This window comes from Vicugna pacos, chromosome 6, assembly GCF_048564905.1.
Source record: "Vicugna pacos chromosome 6, VicPac4, whole genome shotgun sequence".
NCBI classification, from domain to species: Eukaryota; Metazoa; Chordata; class Mammalia; order Artiodactyla; family Camelidae; genus Vicugna; species Vicugna pacos.
This window is the reverse complement of record NC_132992.1, coordinates 75,535,751-75,556,328: the sequence shown is the minus strand read 5'-3', so window position 1 is coordinate 75,556,328 and position 20,578 is coordinate 75,535,751. Positions and strand designations below refer to the sequence as shown.

The 20,578-nt window shown below is 37.7% G+C and overlaps 1 long non-coding RNA gene across 1 annotated transcript; it reads left to right on the top strand.

The window, feature by feature from the left end:
* Positions 1-550: 550 nt before the first annotated feature.
* On the top strand, positions 551-19,366 carry LOC140697160 (uncharacterized). The gene is made up of 3 exons (XR_012074001.1): positions 551-652; positions 7,127-7,193; positions 18,763-19,366. It is a non-coding gene; the product is annotated as an uncharacterized lncRNA (long non-coding RNA).
* The last annotated feature ends 1,212 nt before the right edge of the window (positions 19,367-20,578 follow it).

The window sequence follows — 20,578 nt, the reverse complement described above, 5'->3', positions numbered from 1 at the left end:
AATTTACAATGTGTTGATTTCTGCTGTACAGCTTAGTGACTCATTTATATACATATATATATATATATATATATATATATATATATATATATATATTCCTTTTCATAGTCTTGTTCATTATAGGCCATTACGAAATATTGAATATAGTTCCCTGTGCTGTACGGTAGGACCTTGCTGTTACCTGTTTTACATATGGTAGTCGTGTTTATTCACTCTGATTCGTACGTATGCACAGACCTGAACCAAGCAGCTTGGGCACGAGAATCTACTGTTCTGACTGAGGAGGCCTGAGCCACGTGGCCATCTCTTGAGCTAAATATGGAGTCAGATCCATCCCAAAGGCTGCAAATAGTGATTTTTATGGGTTGCGCTGTACTTTCCCAAAAGAAACGTGTTAAAATCCTATCCCCCTTCACCTCAGGATGTGACCTTATCTGGAAATAGAGTATTTATAGATGTAATTAATTAAGATGACATCATACTAAAGTAGGGGAGGTCCTTAATTCAACATGGCTGGTGTCTTTATAAGGAGACAATGGCGAAGAGAAGGAGGAAGGACTTCATGTGATGATGGAGGCAGAGACTGGAGTTACGCAGCTGCAAGCCAAGGAGTACCAGAAATTGCCAGTAAACCACAGGAAGCTGGGAAGAGGTAAGAAATAATTCCCCCCTTCAGGTTTCAGAAGGTACGTGACACCTTGGTTTTGGACTTCTAGCTTCTAGAACTGTGAGGCCATACATTTCTGTTGTTCTAAGCCCAGTACTAAGTTTGATGCTTTCCTGTGGTCAGTCTGTTGAACTAATAAAGGTGAAGAGGTTGTTTATCAAAGGAGAAAAAGACATGGTTATCAGAGAAACGGAGGGAGGACATAAAAACAAATATCTTGGTACAGGCTTTGCAAATCATTTTCACTGTTTCTAAATGGAAACAAATACTGTTGTATTTACCTACAAAAATGCTACCAAACTAACTAAAACACAAATATTTTGTGTTTAGATGGAATTCTTTCAACCTAGTTGTTGTTCTTACCCAGGCAGAAACTCTACTTGCCAATTACACCTTCTTTTTCCTATTTAAATGAGAAAGAAAATTGTTACTTAGAACCAAGTATTTCCCAGCATGGCATTATGATCTATGTAGAAAATAATAAAATAATCTTTTGTACAAAATGTATTTAAACTTTTGGCATCCTATGTAGATAGAATGAGACTGTTACTGAAATCTAAGAATGTGAAGCAGTAATACTAGTGGTCCACTATTCAGTGTCCCAAAATGACCATCCTTGCTGTGTATCCCTCCTGGATGCAGAATGGGTGGAGTCAGGTACACCTAACATTGTTAGTGAAAAGACATACATTTAAGCAAACGATAAAGCAAGTGACATGACAATAGTGAAGAGGTAATTGAGTAAACATGAAATCCATTTGTCAAATACTCAGTAAGGTAAGAACTTGGGATATTTAACAATTTATTGGATAATGGTATGCATTTTCTCATTTATTGGATGCTTGCTTCTTTCATAAAGGTAGATTATAGGTCATTAATCTTCCTAGGAGGCTGTTGTCCTAGACTTAATTTAGTGATGACTGTTCAGATAATATACCTGCTAGAGAAGTAGTATGTAATCAAGACGGGAAAGTAATCAGATAAGGAATAGCATTTGCTCCCCCTTTTTAATTTTACAATTAGTGGGATATAGACTGTGGGTTGGGGATAAAGAGAAGGATTAAAACAAAAACAGAGACACACCTTACACTTGAGTATCAGACAGTCCCGACACTTAATTTCTTCTACATCAGAGATTCCTTTATTTTCTTAGTTGTTTTATCTCTTAGTACCCTGCGCCCAGCCAAGTTCCTCTGGTTGTTTACTGTCACCCTTCTTCCCTAAACTTCCCTACTTATTTTAGACACCGCCCCCACCTGCCACCATCCTCAGGGAACTTTATTCCTGTTGTTTCATTATGCGTAACAATTTTTACATCCCATTTGTTGTAATGCCCCTCATCCCTTCTAGCTCTGGGCTTCACATTTACATAAGCAAAAGGACCATTAAAGTGTTTCCCAAGAGTTCTTTCTTTCAGAGAAACGCTGCCCTCTTTTTACCAATAGGCTCTAATTACAAGCATCTTTTAAATTTTCTGTTTTTCACTGATTCTAGTAAGGCCAAGTAAGCTCCTACATCCTATGTCCTCCTACAGACAACAACTACCAACTCGACAAAAAACAACAAAGTCGCTGGAAGCACTGGGGAATTGACAATCAGACTGAATGAGTTTCAAATCTGTCCTTCTCCTCCTATTCTTCCTCCTTCTCTCACTCCTCCTCCTTTCCTTCCTCCTCCTCCTCTTCTTTCTTCCTCTTCTTCTCTCTCTCTCTTTCTTTTTAAACAGTGTCTAGCTTAGAGAACGTGGCAGGCAGAGCCAGGCAGGACAGGTGAAAGTTTAACAGAAAACTCAGTCTTTTTAACCTAAAAAGCAGAGGACAGAGTTGGAGAACTACAACCTCTAGAAAAGCAAGAGAGGTAGGGGGAGTCCCAGAAAAAAGAGAGCCAGAGAGGAGGAGCTGCAAATTCTGCATATAAAATTTGCCCAAAGATCTCACTGATGCATGAGCAATGCATGCATGGGACAGACTCCAAGAAAACCAAATAAGAGTAAAAGAACTGAACTGAAATTTGAACTGGCATCCCAAGGATAATCTTCGCAAGCAAAATCTAACAAACTTTCTTGTCTGTAAAAACAGAACAAACTATTGACCCATTTTAGAGGAACATCAAATCCGGAGCACCTGCAACATGACTTGCATGGTGTGCAGGATTTGTTTCAAAGCTACCAGACACAAGAAGATACCAGAAAATATGAATAGAGACTGACCCCAAGATGACTGATTTAGATATTGAAAGTAGCTGACAAGTATTTTGAAGCATTTCTTGAAACTATGCTCAGTAAAATAAAGACAAAATATGTTCATAGTAAATAAAAAGAGAAATGAAAACAGGAAATCAAGAAAAAAAACAAATGGAAACTCTAGAATTAAGAAATACAATATTGGAAATTTAAAAGTCACTAAATGACCTTCATTGCAGAAACTTATTGTCAGTAAGTCATCATTTCTACCCAAATATACCTAGATTCCAATCATAATCCCAGTAGGGTTTTGTGCATAAATTGATAATGTGATTCTAATATATATATAGAAAGAGAGAGGATCTAGAAGGTAAAAGAGCCATTTGAAAATAAGAAAAAAGGTCAAAGATTTATTATAAAGTTACAGTAAGCAAGACAGTGTGGAATCAGTTAAGAATAGTCATGTAAATCAATAGAACAGAACAGAATGCCCACTAGTTGCAAACTGAACAGAGTTGAGGAGCCTAGCAGAAGAATGACTAGAAGGATTGTGGTGTAGTCACACACAGTCACAGAATGGATGCTAATCAGCTAAATGGAACACTGATATACGCGGAAACACAGACAAATCTCAAAAGCATCATGCTGAGTGAAAAAAGCCTCATATAAAAAAGGAAAATTTCATATCATTTCATGTATATGAAGATGTAAAACAGGAAAATTCAACCTAGGGTAGAAAAATCAAGACCATTTGTCTCTGGACTGATGGCAATTTTTAAAATTTTGATGGGGTTTGGATTATATAAATGGATGTATCTGTCAAATGCCAGTGAATATACACTTAAGCTTTGTTCATGTCTCCATATGCAAATTTTATATATATATAAAAGAAAACTATGCAAATATTGAAATCTGGTTAATGATAAACATGTTGAAGTATTTAAGTGGAAGTGTACTGTTGTCTCTATTTTCTGGAATGGAAAATGTATGGATTAATGACAGAAGAGAGCCTTAGATAAATAGTGACAGACATAAGAATGTGTCAGTGGTAAACTCTAGGTTGTAGTTATATACATGCTTACTGCTGCAATATTGCAATTTATAAGAAATACATATTTGGCCACTCAGATAACCAAAATATATTTCTCATACATATTTCGTCTTAGTCTATAGTTTCTTGCTCACAGTTCTCAAAACTCTTGAAATTTCCTGAGCAATAAGAGCAATGAGAGCATTTTTTTCTTATAATATTCGGTCTCTTGTCCTCAGTTCCTAAGATTGATTCAAAGCCATAAAATTGAAATAAGTCTCTTATTCATAACAATGTCCTTTCCAACACAACTGGGTTTATGTTAACGAGGTGACTAGGAAAGCACCTAAGGATGAGGGCTGGTTGCCAAGGGAACCAACCCTGATTGAAAGATTGAAACTTTCAGGCTCACACCCCGGTTTCCTGGGAGGGGAGAGGGCCTTGAGATTGAATCAGTCACCAATGGCCAATGATTTACTCAATCGTGCCAGCGTTATGAAGCTTCCTTAAAAACCCAAAAGGAAGGGGTTTTTGAAGAGCTTCCAGGCAGGGAATCAGAATCCTTCCACATGCCACTATGCCAAGCCCCAAACTCTGTGAGGACAGAAGCTTCTGTGTTCTGGACCTTGCCCACTGTATCCCTCCATCTGGCTGTTGATTTGAATCCTATAATATCCTTCGAAATCAATCAGTCATCTAGTGAGTAAATAAATTTCCTGAGTTCTATGAGCAGTGCTAACAAATTAATTGAACTCAAGGAGGGGATTCTGGGAACCTCTGATTTATAGCCAATCTCTCAGAAGTACAGGCAACAATCTGGACTTGTGACTGGTGTCTGAAATCCAAAGAGAACATGGGAGAACCTCCAATCTGTAGCAATTTGGTCAGAAACATAGGCAACAACCTGACTTTGTAACTGGCATCTGGAGTAGAGAGCAGTCTTGTGGGACAGAGCCCTTAACTTGTGGGACCTAACGCTATCTCTGGGTAGACAGTGTCAGAAAGGAGTTGAATTGTAGGACATCCAGCTGGTGTTGGAGTGTTGCTTATTTGAATGTGTAGGGAAACTTCCGTCCTCCTCCTGCATTGGAATTGGTTCTAGAACCTTTCAACTGCAACCTTTGTTCAATTTTTCTATATGTATGAAATACTGAAAAAAATGCGCACTTCTCCAGTGTATCCCTCGGTGAGACAGTCCCTTGTTTTGTTTTACACTTTATTTTTGATGGTGGTGTTAGGGGTGTTGAGTGGAATGTCAAAGCAAAAAATATATATATATTTTAGATGAGAAAAGTTGACTAGGGGGGCAAAGTGAGCTGTCTACAGTCCTGCGGATGGCAACTTGTGAGCCTGGACTTGATTCCGTTCTCCTGACCTGGAGGTATTTTGGGTTTCATTGCACCAGCCTTGGGTGATGAGTGGGTACCATAACAGTGACAAAATAAAGCTGGCTGCTGAGGCAGCTCAAGGGAGCAGTTAGAAATTGTTACCGGTGGTGTAAGGCACATGTTCCGTGATATATACCCCTTCCATTCCTGGCACTGAAATGTCTTCAGTCCTGTGGACAAACAATTGTGAATAGATATTATTATTTTCTATAGTGTTGTGAACAGTAGCCAATACCAGGGCTTCTCAGACAATCTGTGGTAAAAAATCAGCTTTATTAATGTTTTTAACTTACTACTGATCAGTACTTTTTTAAAATACAGTAACAATGAATTTTACTACAAAAATGAACTTTAATAAAGAAACACAAAGCATAAGCCACCCCCCCCCTTTTAACTCTTAATTCACCAGACATTGTCAAACTGCTATGGAAGTTTCTAAAGACTTACTTACTCTCAATTTCTGTCCTTGTCTCCTCACTGGTAAGTAAGAAACGGTTTTTGGAATAGGACCAGTGTGTAAGTTCAGTCAGGAGTTGGTGTTGAATTGGCCTACATTTTACAATATAAAAACCTAATCTTGAAGTCCTAATTTTGTCCCCAAATTAGCTACAACTATTGACAGTCAGTATCTACTGCTTCAGGCAGGGGACTATCACCACAGTAACTATAAACTCTCAGATAGCACCTCCTACGTTGAGTAGTGACCCCTCCCCAAAATTATGTCCACTTGACACCTATGAATTTAGAGGTTGAGGGTATAGCTCAGTGGCAGAGTATATGCTTAGCATGCATGAGGCCTTGAGTTCAAACCTCAGTACCTCCATTAAAAAAAAAAAAATAATAATAATAATAAGTAAACCTAATTAACCACCCTCAAAAGGAAACCTGTGAATTTAACCTTTTATGGAAGTAGGATCATTCCAAATGTAATTAAGCTGAAGATCTCTAAATGAGATTACGAAGGATTATCTGGGTGGACCCTAAATCCAATGACAAATGCCGTCTAAGAAGAGGATACATACAGAGAGACCCAAAGAAGGTGATGTAAAACTGGAGGCAGAGATCTGTGTGCTGTGTCTACAAGTCAAGAAACACCAAACATTTCTGGAAAGTTAAGAGAGAAACTTAGAACAGATTCTCTCTTAGAACCTCCAGAACCAACATTGTCAACTCCTTGATTTTGGACTCTAGCCTCCAGAACTGGGAGAAAATAGATTCTATTGCTCTAAATACCCAGTTTGTGATAATTTGTTATTTATAACATATCTTTGGTATATGTGTAACCACCCTATGGCTAATTGGTCAACCTGGACCAGGTCCCGGAAACTACCTTCACTGAAACCTAGGGGGAACAGGTCTCCTAGAAAGCTCAAGACCAGGGAAGCAGATCTTATTCTTAGTTTTGTTCCCAAGAGGAGAAATCATAGTGAAATAAAATAGTAAATCAACAAAGTATGGTAAATTCCAAAGACCCTTTTTTAAAATTCTAACCCATGAACATTATCAAGCCTCCTTACTATAATGTATTTTTCCTACAGTATTTGGTTTTTGATCTGTTGAATCATTTTATTTATTAATGCAGTATATGTATTCTATATTGTCTATATACCACAACTAAAAGGTAAGATTCATGAGGGCAGAGATTTTTGTGTGTTTTGTTCATTGCTGTATTCCTAAGATACAAAATACTACTTGCATACAGGGGTCCACGGTAAGTACTTGTTGAATAAATAACTAAATGCATTTTAATTATGTACCATTCATCAGGTGAATAAAATAAGAGGCCTATCACTGGGGAAAATTCAAATGATCTAGTTATAATAAAGGAAGAACTTTTTTCCTTCATATTCTCTGTTAAGGAGGATGACACTCAGATTGGAGAGAGACAGACAAATATCATTAGGAGAAAAGTGAAACCTGGGATGGGTGAGTATTTGGTTTAAATTAATTTTAAATTCCAGGCCCAGGGGAAGTACTCTTTACTCAGTTCATTTATATTTCAGATACAGAACTTTGATGTAATTACAGAACCACCAGCTTACCTTTATTTGGAGAAATGATGAAAATGGCATGTAGGAGGCTAAGAAAACATATTTTAATTTCCAAAGAGGAGGTAGCATCTTCAAGAAATCTTAGGCCAGCATTGCAAACTTGATTGTTCTTAGGAACTGGGAAAGTGATACAAATAAATGAAGGAGGCAAGTTTCTTTTTCCTTTTTTTTTTTTTTTAACATAGTAGCAAATATTTAAATTAGATAATATTTACATAGTACTTGTATGCCAAACACAGCAGTAAGCATTCTACATGGATTAACTAATGTAATCTTCATAATTACCATTTTAGAAATGTGCTATTTTCATCAACATGATAGATGATATTTCTTCTTTTATAGAAGAGAAAACAGAAAGGTTAAGTCATTGGTCCAGGATGACACAGCTAAAAAGTAGCAAACATTTTGGGATTCAAATCCACACATTCTGACTCCAGAGTGTGTGCTCTTATCCACTATTCCAGTCCTTCCCAAATGGAACATGTATCGAAGTCACCGAGAGGGCTTGTTGAAACAGATTTCTGGTCCCCAATGTGGAGTTTCCAGTTCAATATGTGTGGGATAGAATCTAAGAATTTGCATTTATAGCAGGTTTCCAGGCGATACTGATGCTGCTGGTTCTGGAACCACACTTTGAAAATCACTATACTGTGCGATACAAACTAGTGGAACCCTAGGGAAGGCAAGATGAAATCGTCCATTTAGAGCCATTTAAAATCATCCATATTCTGATTTAACAAGAAGGAAGTGTAGGCAGAGGGGAAGACGGCATGTCTTTAAGATAAACGTGTCCTGCTTATGCTAGCACACCAGAATGAATCAGGTCAGTGATCTGAAAGATCTGTTGTGATATATTTGTGTGCTCTTGGTATCCAGGAGTATTAATTAATCCACCAAGTTAGAGATGACCCCTAATGACACATCACAGAGACCCATAAGTCACTCTTTTTGTGAATTTAAATATGAGTAGCAACAAAAATAAAAATACAATATATGCAGTGTAGTGGGATGAATAATGCCCTTCCAAAATTCATTTCCACTTGAAACCTCAGAGTGTGACTTTATTCAGGCATGGAGTGCTGCAGACGTAATTAGTTAAGATGAGGTCATCCTGGATTAGTATGGGCCCTAAATTCATCGGCTGGTGTCTTTATAAAAAGAGGAGACAACACAAATACACACAGGGAAGATGGCCATGTGACGACAAAGGCAGAGGTTAGAATTATGCTGCCACAGACCAAGAAATTCCAGGAGCCCCCAGAAACAAGGAAGGGACAAGAAAGGATTTTCCCTTAGAGTCTCCTGATACCTTGATTCCAGATTTCTAGCCTCCAGGGCTGTGAGAAAATAAATTTCTATTGTTTCAAGCCACCTAGTGTGTGGTGCTTTGTTACAGCAGCCCTGGAAAGCTAGCTAATATATGCAGAGTATAGAAAATAACAGTGCAATGAATGCTGATGTATCCATTACCCTGTTAAAGAAACAGAACATTACCATAATACTTGAAGTCTCCTGCGTAACTGTCTTCAAATTCTGCACTTTATGTCTATTGTTTTCCTTTCTTAATAAAAAGTCACTATGTGTTTTATCTGTAAACTACATATCAAAAATATTAAACTGCATGTCATTTAGGCTTATGTGGTACAGAAAAGAGTTCTAACGGAGTTATGGGCTTTTTTGCTTTACATCCTTATCAGATTTGTTAGACTTTTTGACTTTTGCCAGTTGTTTCAAATGGAAATCACTGTGGTTTGAATTTTCCCTCTCATGATATCAATGAAATTTACACCTCTTCACTTGTCTGTTGGCCATTCAAGCTTTCTCTTCTATGAAGTGACTTTTCATTTTTCTTTTTTTGCTTATTTTTTTTTCTTTTTAAATTGCAGGAATTCTTGATATAGCCTAGAGTCTAATCCTTTGCCAATCATATGCTTCCAAAGTTCTCTTCCTGATTGTGTCTTACTTGTTATTTCCATTTTTAAATAGAAATTTAGTTCTTAGTTTTACTAAAATTAAGTTTATTAATTTTATTTTTCCTGATATGCACTTTTTGGTTTTTTTTTTAAAGATTCTTTCCCACCCTAAAGTCATGAAGTTATTCTCTGTATTATCTACCAGTATATTATAGTTTTGACAGTTACTTTTAAATCTTTAAATGAACTGAAAATTTACACTTTTCTTATGAGGTAAAATACACATCCAATTATTTTCTATATGGTAATTAATTATCCCAATATTTATTGAAAATCCCTCCATTTCTAACCAATTTTCATTATTCTTCAATACCAGCTCTATCATAAATCAAGTTTCCATAGATGTGTGAATTTGATTCTGGGCTTTGTACTCTGTTGCACTGGTTTATCTACCTCTGTACCAGTACTTCACTGACTTAAGTTTTATAAAAACTATTGCTCTCTGGCAAGATGAGTCCTCCACATTATTTTTCTTCTAGAATGCCTTGCCATCCTTGATCTTTTATGTTTCCACATAAAATTCTTAATCAGTTTGTCAAATCCCACATCCACACACACACATCCACACAAAATTCCTGTTGGGCACATATTCTTTTAAAAACATTTTCATGAACAGCTAGATAAAGTTATGTAATATTGATTAAAACCCAGTAAGAATGGCTGAATGCTAGATAAACAAGAAAAATAATCTGGAAAAGATGTCTGTTAAGTTTCATGGAAATCTAGTAGTGTCCATCTGCTTAGAAGTTCAGGTCTTTGAAAATTTGAGATCCTAAGGAAGCTTACAGTCAGAACAAAACAAGGAATGAACCCACTGATTGAGCAGTTAGCATTCAAAAGTAGTCAAATTCTTTAGAAGAACAGGTAATAAGATTTAGTGCTACAACTTCTCCTAACTCTCTAGATACAAAAATGATCTACAGATATTTATTATGTGTCCTTAACTTGAAAAGCTAGAAATAATTAGATGGGTTGAAGATTCAAATGTTTAAAAACAAAGAAAAGGAAAGAAATATTACATAAAAGTTCTTAAAAAACAACAACAACACATGCAGGACAAGTTTTGTTTTTTTTTAAAAAAATAATCTCAAGGTACAGAAGTTCTTTCTTATATAACATAAAACCCAAAGCCAAAAAAGGAAAGTGATAAATTCAGCTACATGAAAAATTAAATTTCTGCAAGATAAAATCCACCATAAGCAAACTCAAAAATCGGATGATAAATCGGGAGACACCTGCAATCTGTGTTACAAAGCATTAATTCCCTAATATATATGAGAGATAAAAATCTCCTACAAACCAATAACAAAAAGACCAATAATCCAATATAAAAAACAGGAAAGGATATGAACAGACATATCACAGAAGAGGAAAATGAATTATTTTAAAACATATGAAAAGATGCTCATCCTTGATAATAATAAAAGAAATATAAACTTAAACCATACCAAGCCTATGCTTTTCATGACCATATTATCGAAGATCGAACAATGTAATAAAGTCTTCAAGGTTCAAGTTACGACTCAATGAACGAGGCCATTCACTGGTGTGAGTATAAATTACCATACCCTCAATGGAGGGATATTTGACTGTGACTAGCAAACGAAAGGGAATTTTTCGGACTCGTGGGAATCCCTTACAGCTCTCACAGCTCTCTGCATACCTGGGCTTTTTTTTTTTCCCTTTCTTGTAGTTCAGCAATGAGCTAGGTCACCAAGATGGAGTTAGGTTATTAGGCTGGCACAAGACCGCTGGTTAATAGCAGACTTGGTATGCAAAGGCACTAACTGAGCTCTCTGATCCCAAAGGACATTTCCTAGTCCAGGAAGCATCACTTGTTACACAATTAAGGAAGTATTCTCTGTCGGATCACCCTAGAAACACAAAGAGCAGGATGAGGACAGGGTCCTTTTCCTGGAACACTTTCCATGCAGCAGCCAGAGGTGCCCAGCCCAGAATGCCTCTCCTCAGGCCGTTAACAGGACTGTGAACCTTTACACCTTACTAGCCCTACCCGCTGTGAGTTTTTCCAATAAACCTAATTTTCTCCCACGTGAGTGTGTGTGTGTGTCCGTCCATTACCTTGGTATGGACACTTCTAAATTATAAACTCACACATTCTCTTCCTCAGTAATTTTATTTTGGGGATTTCATCTATAGATGTACTCACATATGAGAAACACCTTTGTACAAAATCATTCATCGTATCATTATTTAGTATACTGGAATATTAGAAACAATTTAAATGTCTACAAATAGGAACTAGCTAAATAAATGATGATACATACGTACAATGGAAATTAGGCAGCTCTAAAAAGAATGAGAAAGCTTTTTATTTACAGATATGGAATAATTTCTAAAATAAGTTTTTAGGTTAACAATCAAGGTGCATGACCCATTATGTAGCATACTGCAGCTTGCGTGATAGCGAAGGGTACATTTACGCACACATGCATTCGTTGTTCCAAGTCTGTGCTCTGAAAAGATACACGTTAAACTGATAACGTCAGCTCCCTTTGGGAAGATCCAGTAGTTGCCTGTGAACAAGGACAAGACAGAAGCATTTTACTGTACACCTGTTGTGCCTTTTATCTTTTGAACCCAGTAAGTGTATTATATCTCTAAAAGAAAGCATTGAATAAAATAAAATAATTATTCAGGAAGGCCAACAAGTCATTTCAGAAGCTAGAACTGTCACTTGGGAGAGTTAGGAAGAGATTTCCGGGTTAGCAGAGGACAGAGGAGGCTGATGTAGTTGACCCCAAAGGCTTCTTTCAGTTATAAGAGCCCTTAGCACAGCGATGCCCTGATGCAGCTACACAGAATCCACAGCCCTTTGATGTGCACACTGCTTGCTCTGTGCCAACTTCCTTTTTATTTTCTATGAGTATCCCTGGATGCCATTGCGAGCCAGCTTCAATGGGCTCTTTTTCTCTAAGATTTTGGAGGAAAGAGGAAGCACCTGAGATTGATTACCTAATACTCCTTAAGATGAGTGACTTTCAATTTTCGAGAATGTTCAGCTCAAATTATGTTGATGCTTTCCCTCCTCTCCCATAAGGAAGAAACCAGACAACCATCCTTATAAAGTAAGTTGAAACATTTGAAAATACCAGAATGCTATGTGTCCCGCACACCTAGAATTTCTGTGAAATGATGCTCTCAAAAGTGGTGGAAAATCACAATGATGAACCCAGGAGTTTTCAAAACTCTTAGACCATTCCTACCAAGGGTGCAGAGGATATTTCACTCTGCAGGGAACTAGGGAGATGGCAGGCAGAGTAATCACTTTCCGTTTGCTCAAATTCTGCCTGCAGTTTTCAATTGGAGGCACTGCCCAGTGTTGCTGTGCTGCTAGGAATGACTGCAGAATTTTACTTCAGAGAGGAGCTAAAAATAAATAAATAAATAAAAATAAAAACTACATCCAAAAGGTGAGTTTAATGAGCAGTAGAGATATGAGTAATAGTCTGATAAATAAACATCAAATAATATACTCTTGGGGACAAGGAAAAAGAGGTTAATTGTAACTGGTAAAAAGTAAAATTAATAATAATAATTTATAGAGTACTCACTGTGGTAGGCACAGTTGTTTGCAATTTACCTCCATAATTTTATTTAGCTCTCACATCAGCCCTATGAGGTAGGAATAATCATTATCTCCACTTTCCAGGAGAGAAAGCTTTCAATGGCTAAGTCGCTCGTCCAAGTCCACACAGCTCGTGGGTGGTGGAACTGGCCTTTGAATCTAGAAGGTCTTACTCCGCAGTGGCACCTTTAATCTTTTTGTTTTACTGTGTTAAAAAACACCACCTAGGTATAAACATTACAACTAACAAGTGAGACTTTTTAAAGTGTGAGAATAAAGCTAAAAAAGAAAACAAAAAAACCACTGCCCCTTTAAAACATCTGTGTAGACTATGTCTACCCAGGCCTTCAATAAAGCTTTGGGCAGGTCTCTTGGCTCCCAGCTATTAAAAAAAAATTGTCTTGTACTTCTAAATGCAATAACAATTTCATTTCAGAATTAACATGGCCATGGGAATAATCAAGACTCCAAGCTTTATTTGAGGTTAAAACCCTTATCTCACCAGACTACACTAGGTTGTCTCTGACTCCTCCAGTCTGGGGGCAGCTTGGGAGGAGGAGGGGGGTGGGATCCTAAGAGGTAGAAGATATATTAGGGGCAAGAAAGGTTTAACATGGCTAGTACTGTCACACAGTCATGATCTCACTCTGCTGATCTCTGAGCAGATGTCCAAACCTGATTCATGATCGCTTGGGGAACTTTTATGTGTTTCTCAAAGATTTCCCCAGTGGGAACCTCTGAGGTTAAGGCAGTGTTTGTCGTCTCCGAGTCTGCTTGTAATTCCTCCCCAGACCATGGGCATCCAGTGGTCTATTCTGTTGGAGTCCCATCTTCCCTCTAGGCGGCCTTCTTGGGTGGTATCCATACTGGATCCCAATTTGAAGCCCCACAATTTATCCCTGGGAAACATGAGGCTGAGCACTGCTATTTACCAGGGCAGCCTCCACCACACCCCACATTTGGACTTTTCTTTAAATATGTATGACATCAGTTTACGTGTTTCACAGACTTCCAGGAGAGAAGGTCAAACTTTCTGAGTAATTGCCTTCATTGTCACTTACTTGGCTTGCATTTCTCTTCCCTCATGGTGGTGGGGTGTGTGTGTGTGAGTCAGAACTGGTAGTGAATTCCATACCATTCCAATAACTCTCTCTAAAGAAATTCTCTCTAAAAATAGTCCTCTTTCTTGGCTTCACCAACATTTTAAATATCCTGGAGTCTCCTTATGCTAAGGACTGCCAAAGCAAGTTACCAGACTACTTCTCATTTTAGATTGTAGAGGCTTCTACACCTAGTGTTTTGTTCTCAGTCCTTGGGGTCATAACTTAAACTGAAACCAAAAAAAAAAAGCCATTCTAACATCCTGTTATAGATGCTTTTTATGTTTTGGTTAAATGGTTCTTACAGGAAATAGAAGGTTTAAAAATGAATAGTTGCCCTGTGCTTTCAAAAACGTCTAGCTTTTTCTATTTTTATGATGAATTTTTTTTCAGACAGAACAAGAAGTTGAAATGGGACAGTGCAGATACTAAATCCTTAGACCTCTTCAGTTTCTAACCTGAAATTATCCTTCCGTATTTGAAAATTAGTTTATCCTCTACCATTTTCATTCCAAAACTTGGAGCTTCTGAACCCTCAATTAAGCTTAGCTAACTTAATTATCTTAGCTAAGTGTTTCTTTCTCATTCAGCATATAGTTCATTTATCTCTTCCTGGGATATGAGTCATTATGATAGAGCAATATAACCAATATACTTGTTTGTCTGGAAGTCATTTTAATGTCTTTGAAAGATTGAATTATCATAGTTTATCTCATTTCCATATAAACAGAAAGAAAGAACTGAATTCCAGCCCAATAAAGCCATCTCTTCCTGGTCTTCATCCTCTTTGGCAGCCCGACATCGATTGCCTATTAAAGCTCCTGACCACATCTCATTCCATTGATCTGCCTCTAACACTGCCTGAATTGGTGTGATTGTTTTGGAAATTTTCTCTTTTCGTGACTTCTGTGGCTGATTCTCTCCCTACTTCTTAGACTTTCCTCCTGTCTACTTCTTCGAATCCTCATCCAAATGAGTGTCTGTAGCCATTTTCTTCCTTTCTTTCTCTTAGCAGTTGCATCCATCGCCTGGTGTAATGGCCATCCATATGCAGCTAATTCCCCTAGTGTCCTCTTGACTTTCTTCTTTGTTCCCTTGTGCTGACTTGTGTATTTACTTTTCTTGCGCTCCTTATCATATCAAAGCATAATCCTTTGCCTGTAGGACTCTATTTGCATCTTGACTCTTAGATCATGGCCATTGGAGATCATGGCTTCTCGTTCACCAACCCAGAACCAGACATATAGAAGGTGCTCAAAAAAGTCTGAATAAATGATTGAAATTTTTCTATCTTAAATCTGCTTGTGGATAACAACTGTATGTCTGTTCAGTTCCTCAAACTAAACGTGGTTAAAGCAAGTGAAATTATTTACTACCAATCCTTTCTTCTGATTTCCTGACTGTGGTCCCACAGGAGTAACTTGGATTCTTTTGTTGGCCGTATCCACCTCAGCTAAGCAGTCGTCAAGTCCTGTCTATTCTGCCTGCACAGTATTTTTGCATTTGATCCTTTTTTCATTTCCAACATCCAAATCTCCATTACCATTGGTCTGCAAATGTGGATTAACTTTCTAAATGCACAGGAAACATAGTTTTGAAGTCACGCAGATCTAGTTCATATCTGAGTCAGCTGTCAGATGAAGAGCAATTTACTCAACCTTTGTGAACTTCCATTTCCCCATGTATGATTTACATTATAATCATTGATTATCTCCTCCACCAGACATAAACTCCTTTAGGGCAAGAATGGTGTCTTATTTGAATACCTACCTCACAATGCTAAGGTTAGAGGTAAATTAAATGTGATAAAACATGTCAAGAAGCCCAGATAGATTGTGGAGTAGCCCAGATTACGGATTACCAAGACCTCCACCTGACACCACCAGGTGAGCTATCCCCCAGCCAGTACCAGCTGCCAGCCATGCACATGATGCCATTTTTAACTTCTCATTCACCCTGGCACTTCAGTCAACACAGGAAACAGAAGTACACATGGTCAGTTGGCAGAGTCTTGATATATAATAATTTTTTATTGCCTTAAGCAACTAAGTTTTGGAACAGTATAGCAGTGGGTAAAGCCATAATAGAAACCTAAAATACATAGCATTGGCTTTGAGATTGGACTGTGGATAGGAGAATGAAGAAAAGTATGAAGACTCAGTAGACGTTGAAAAGGTAATGAGGAAATTAATATTAGAGGCTGGAGGAAAGGCAACTGTCTAAAGACAGAAGATTTGACAACACTGTCACCTAAGGTAATATGGATGATAGAAAATATAACTAATAAACTTGTGAATTTGGCATAAGCGATTCCAGGCAGAACATTGAAAGTGTCAATTGGCAATGTTTAACTACTGATAATGGAGTGACAAAAGAGAAAGAAGATCTAAAGAAACAATTTGGGTTTCAAGCAGAAATCAGAGGAAATTTTTCCAACCTAAAAGTTTCAAGGATGGAAAATAAAACTGTTTCTAATTCCAAGCCTCTCCAGATGGCAAAAGGTTAGCAAAGAAATGACTCTGGGAAAAGATCAAACCCACGATGATACTAGTATAATGTGGTATCGGTCAAGGCCAAGTCAAGGATGTGTCTATAAGATTCCAGAGACCTTATAAAAAATTAAATCCTATGTCTCCTAGATCCTCTCAGCTAGACAAAAAAAAAAAAAAAAAAAAAAGCTTCAGTTCAGAATCAGACGGAGTAGAACTTGGTCTTAATCAATGTCTGTTTCCTGATTCTTGAGCAGGGAGGATTAGCAGCACGTGCCTGGCTGGATATCATAATTTCTATAAACAAGTGACTGCTAAGTGCTGTCTGTTTTCCCTTTTTGAGTGGGAATGTCTATCATGATTATCTTATTCTCATCCCCCCACTTTGTTGGTCATAGGAGTGAGGTAGACAGTTCATAGTTTTCTACACCCAAGAAGATTCATTCTTAACTAATTAAGATGAAAAACTCCTGGAGCTTGAGTCTGAGCCTAATGTTAAAATGGGATGAGATTTTGGGGATATGAGATAGGAACAGTTTTCAAGTGAGAGGAATATGAATTCTTACAGCTAGAGGATAGTAATAGACTGTTTTTTACAGAGATGATTGCAACAGTATCTTCCATTCCACATACTTCTTTGCAATATGATCTTCCTGCTCCCCATCAAGCCATGGAATGTATTTCCCTCCTCCTTAAATTTGCATGCCCCTATGACCTTTTTTGAACAAAAGAACAGGGCAGATGTTATGCTGTGCCACTTCTGAGGCTGGTCCTTAAAAGATCTATAGCTTCCACCTTTGCCGCTAGGAACACGCCTCAGAACCTGACTGCCGTGCTGTGGGGAAGCCGGAGAAGCCTGAGTAGATGGAGATGGGGGCCCCTGGTTGACAGCCCCAGCTGAGCTCTCAGTCTTGATATATAATAATTTTTTATTGCTTTAAGCAACTAACTATACCCACAGTATAAATGAGATCATTTTGGACTTTCTAGTCTTCTTATCACCCCAGCTGACACCATGTGAATCAGAAGTACCCACAAAATCTTGAGAAATAATAGGCTGTTATTGTCTTAAGACACTAAACTAACTCTTGGAGTAGTTTGCTCCACTGTAATAGATAAGGGAAACCATAGACATACTTGGAGACAAATTGCAGATATTCTGGTGGCTATTTAGGAGCCAGTGAAATAGCTAGAGCAGTCAGGTCATGGTTTTCTATGACCTCACATAGCTGGCTTTAGGGAGATTTACATGCCTTGGGGTCAGTGGATTTTTTGAGGCTTCGAGTCTCCAACATCTGATATAATATCTGGCTTAGTAAAGATTTGATAAACACAAGCAAGCCTCAATCTATGTACTTAGAAATTCTCAGGTCTTCTGTTTGTTATTTCTAAATGCTCAGAAACAGGAAATCTATATTCCTCAAAATATTCTCAGTTTATTTTGTTAGTTTTCTCCCCCTACTCCCCTGTATATATTCCTATTTGGTCAAAATAAACTACTCATTTTCCCAAAATATCCCTTCCTTTTCAGACTCCATTTCTTTGCTTCAGCCATTTACTCAATCATTTATATGGAAGTTTTCTGAAAATTAAAAGGGTCTATTAACTTTTACTACTTTGCATTGGATTTTAGTTAAGGGCATATTTTCTCTGCAAAATTATATACTCCTTAGAAGCAATGAATGTCAATTTTATTTTTGTTCCATCCTTCATGCTAAAATAGCCTTAAGCATAGTTGGTAACCAAAAGTACTATATTTCTGTCTATGTCTGTCTGTCTGTCTGTCTGTCTGTCTGTCTGTCTGTCTGTCATCTATTATATCTAAGTGCCAGACAAATCTAAATCCAATGCCTATAAAATCCAAACTCTTTGACATGATGCATGAGGCTCTCTGCAGCCAAGCCTGTGCCCTCTCTCCAGCCTCATTTCTTGCCTCTCAATCACTCCCACTAGGGATTTGCAGTGATGGAAACTATTAAAGAAAAAAAAGAAAACAGCCAGTATGTTCAAAGAATTTGGGGCAGCCATAAATGACGGATCCCTGCTGCATAAAGCCTGGGCAGAGACTGCCATTGTCCTCTCAAGATTCATCCTCCCCTCTTCTTTAATGATAGAACCACTGGACGTTAGCTGGGCAAACTGTCGTTTAAAATATGAACTACACTTCCCAGCTCCCCTGGGAGCTTGATATAGCCATGTAACTCATTTACATCCAAAGACGTGTCATAAATAAACATGTCATACACAGTTTCTAAGGAATGTTCTTAAAAGGTGGGGCTGGTAACTCTTACAGATTTTTCTGCTGCTGAACTGTGGACATCGTGGGGCTCAAGAAGTCATCTTGGACTGTTGCGGGGGAAGCTGAGTGTTGAAGACAGTGGACCAATGCAGTATAATGATCACTGAGCTGCTGTGCAAGCTCTGAAATGCCTGTCTGCAGAATGCATCTGTGTCCAAGAGCAACACATTTGAAGCTGCTGTGGAGCATCTCTGTTGCTCTAGTCTTCCCTGACACCATTCCCAAACTGCAGAAGGATTGTTGAAATGAGCATTCCTCCGAGCATTGGGGTATTCGTAATGGAACAGGACTCTTATTTCAGGTGAAGTTTGAGTCTTTGGTTTTCCATGTCTGGAACAACCCAACTTACACATGGAGAGAATATTATCACTTTTGTAAGTAAAAAGATTTAAGTTCAGTTTCAGTTTTTTTATTTGCTTTCCATTTAATCTAGTTGAACCTGCCTTTGTATGGCTTTTTGCCAATAGCGTCGCTTCCCTAATAACCATTTCACATTTAAAACCACTGAAATGTGACATGCAACTTCAGAGAAAAAGACAGAGACGCATTCTCTTCTGTGAAAGGATTTCAAGCCCTATTCCTACCCATTCTTCCTATTCCTAAGATTCCTTCACCCACTTTATTTCCCAACTCCCTACCCAGGGATGACAAATAAAGAATATTCAGGCATTTAAACTGCTACCATGTTGTCAATATTTACAAGATAATCTCATCTGGTACTTTTAGCTAATTCTTGATGCTAAAGTAGTTATGGCTGGGTTCCTTGATGCCTGTGACATGTACTGATGACCCTATAATATGTAGCATGTGAAGCGCCAGGTATGAGGAGATCTTGTTATGCACACACCTAGTTTGTCATGTGCAAATTGGGGAATGATGATAGGGATGCCCTCTGCATAATTTCTGATTTGCTAAAGGAGATGGGATATCAAAGGAACACTGTAGGTAGCAAAAGCAACAAACATACTTGTTATTTTAAGAAAAATAATGTCTATGCAGCCATTTGAAGATCAAAAGGAACATTATATCATTAGTTGCCTTTAATAATTAAAATAGTCACTAAACTGGTAAATTTTAGGAGTCAAATTCTCTGTAAACCTTTTTCTTCCTGTTAAGATTGTCTTCATTCGTGTTCACCCTGTCTTTATGTCTTGAATATCCTTTCTATTCTCTATAACATCATGTCCTTTACTTCCCTTGAGGTTTGATTAAAGACTCACCTTTTACAATAAAAGAGGTTCACAATTAACTAGCCATCTCAAAGTCAGGGTACCTGACTTCATACCTATGGAGAGATTGAAGAGAAGGTCAGTAAGGTGGTGATAATGGTTAGAGGGAGCTGATTTTGAAGCTTGAAATTCAAGTCCCAGATAATTGCTGTTCAGAATGGTACCACATAGACTTCCTGCACTTTGTAAATTTTTTGCAAATGTGAGTGATTGACTTCTTCATAAATATGAGTGATTAATTAACTTCTATTTCTTTTTAACAGAAAGTGGGAAAATTGTAGTTTCTAAGTTTTTTAATCCTCTCAACTTATGAGTCCAAGATAAAACTGGAATTTCCTGATTTCAGTTCCAAATATTACGAAAGAAATGGGCCCAGCCTAAGCCATTCACCTACTCCTGGTACAAGGTACAGTTATCGCCAAGAGACTGGATTACATAGTACCAACAAGGCCCATTTTCCAGGGGAAGAAGAATGGTTTGGGGCTAAGCAAACATACCAAAAAGTGGTACTACAGATACACGAGCAAATCAATTGTATTATGTGTTATTGTGATATTACCAAAAATACACATTTGGTCTTC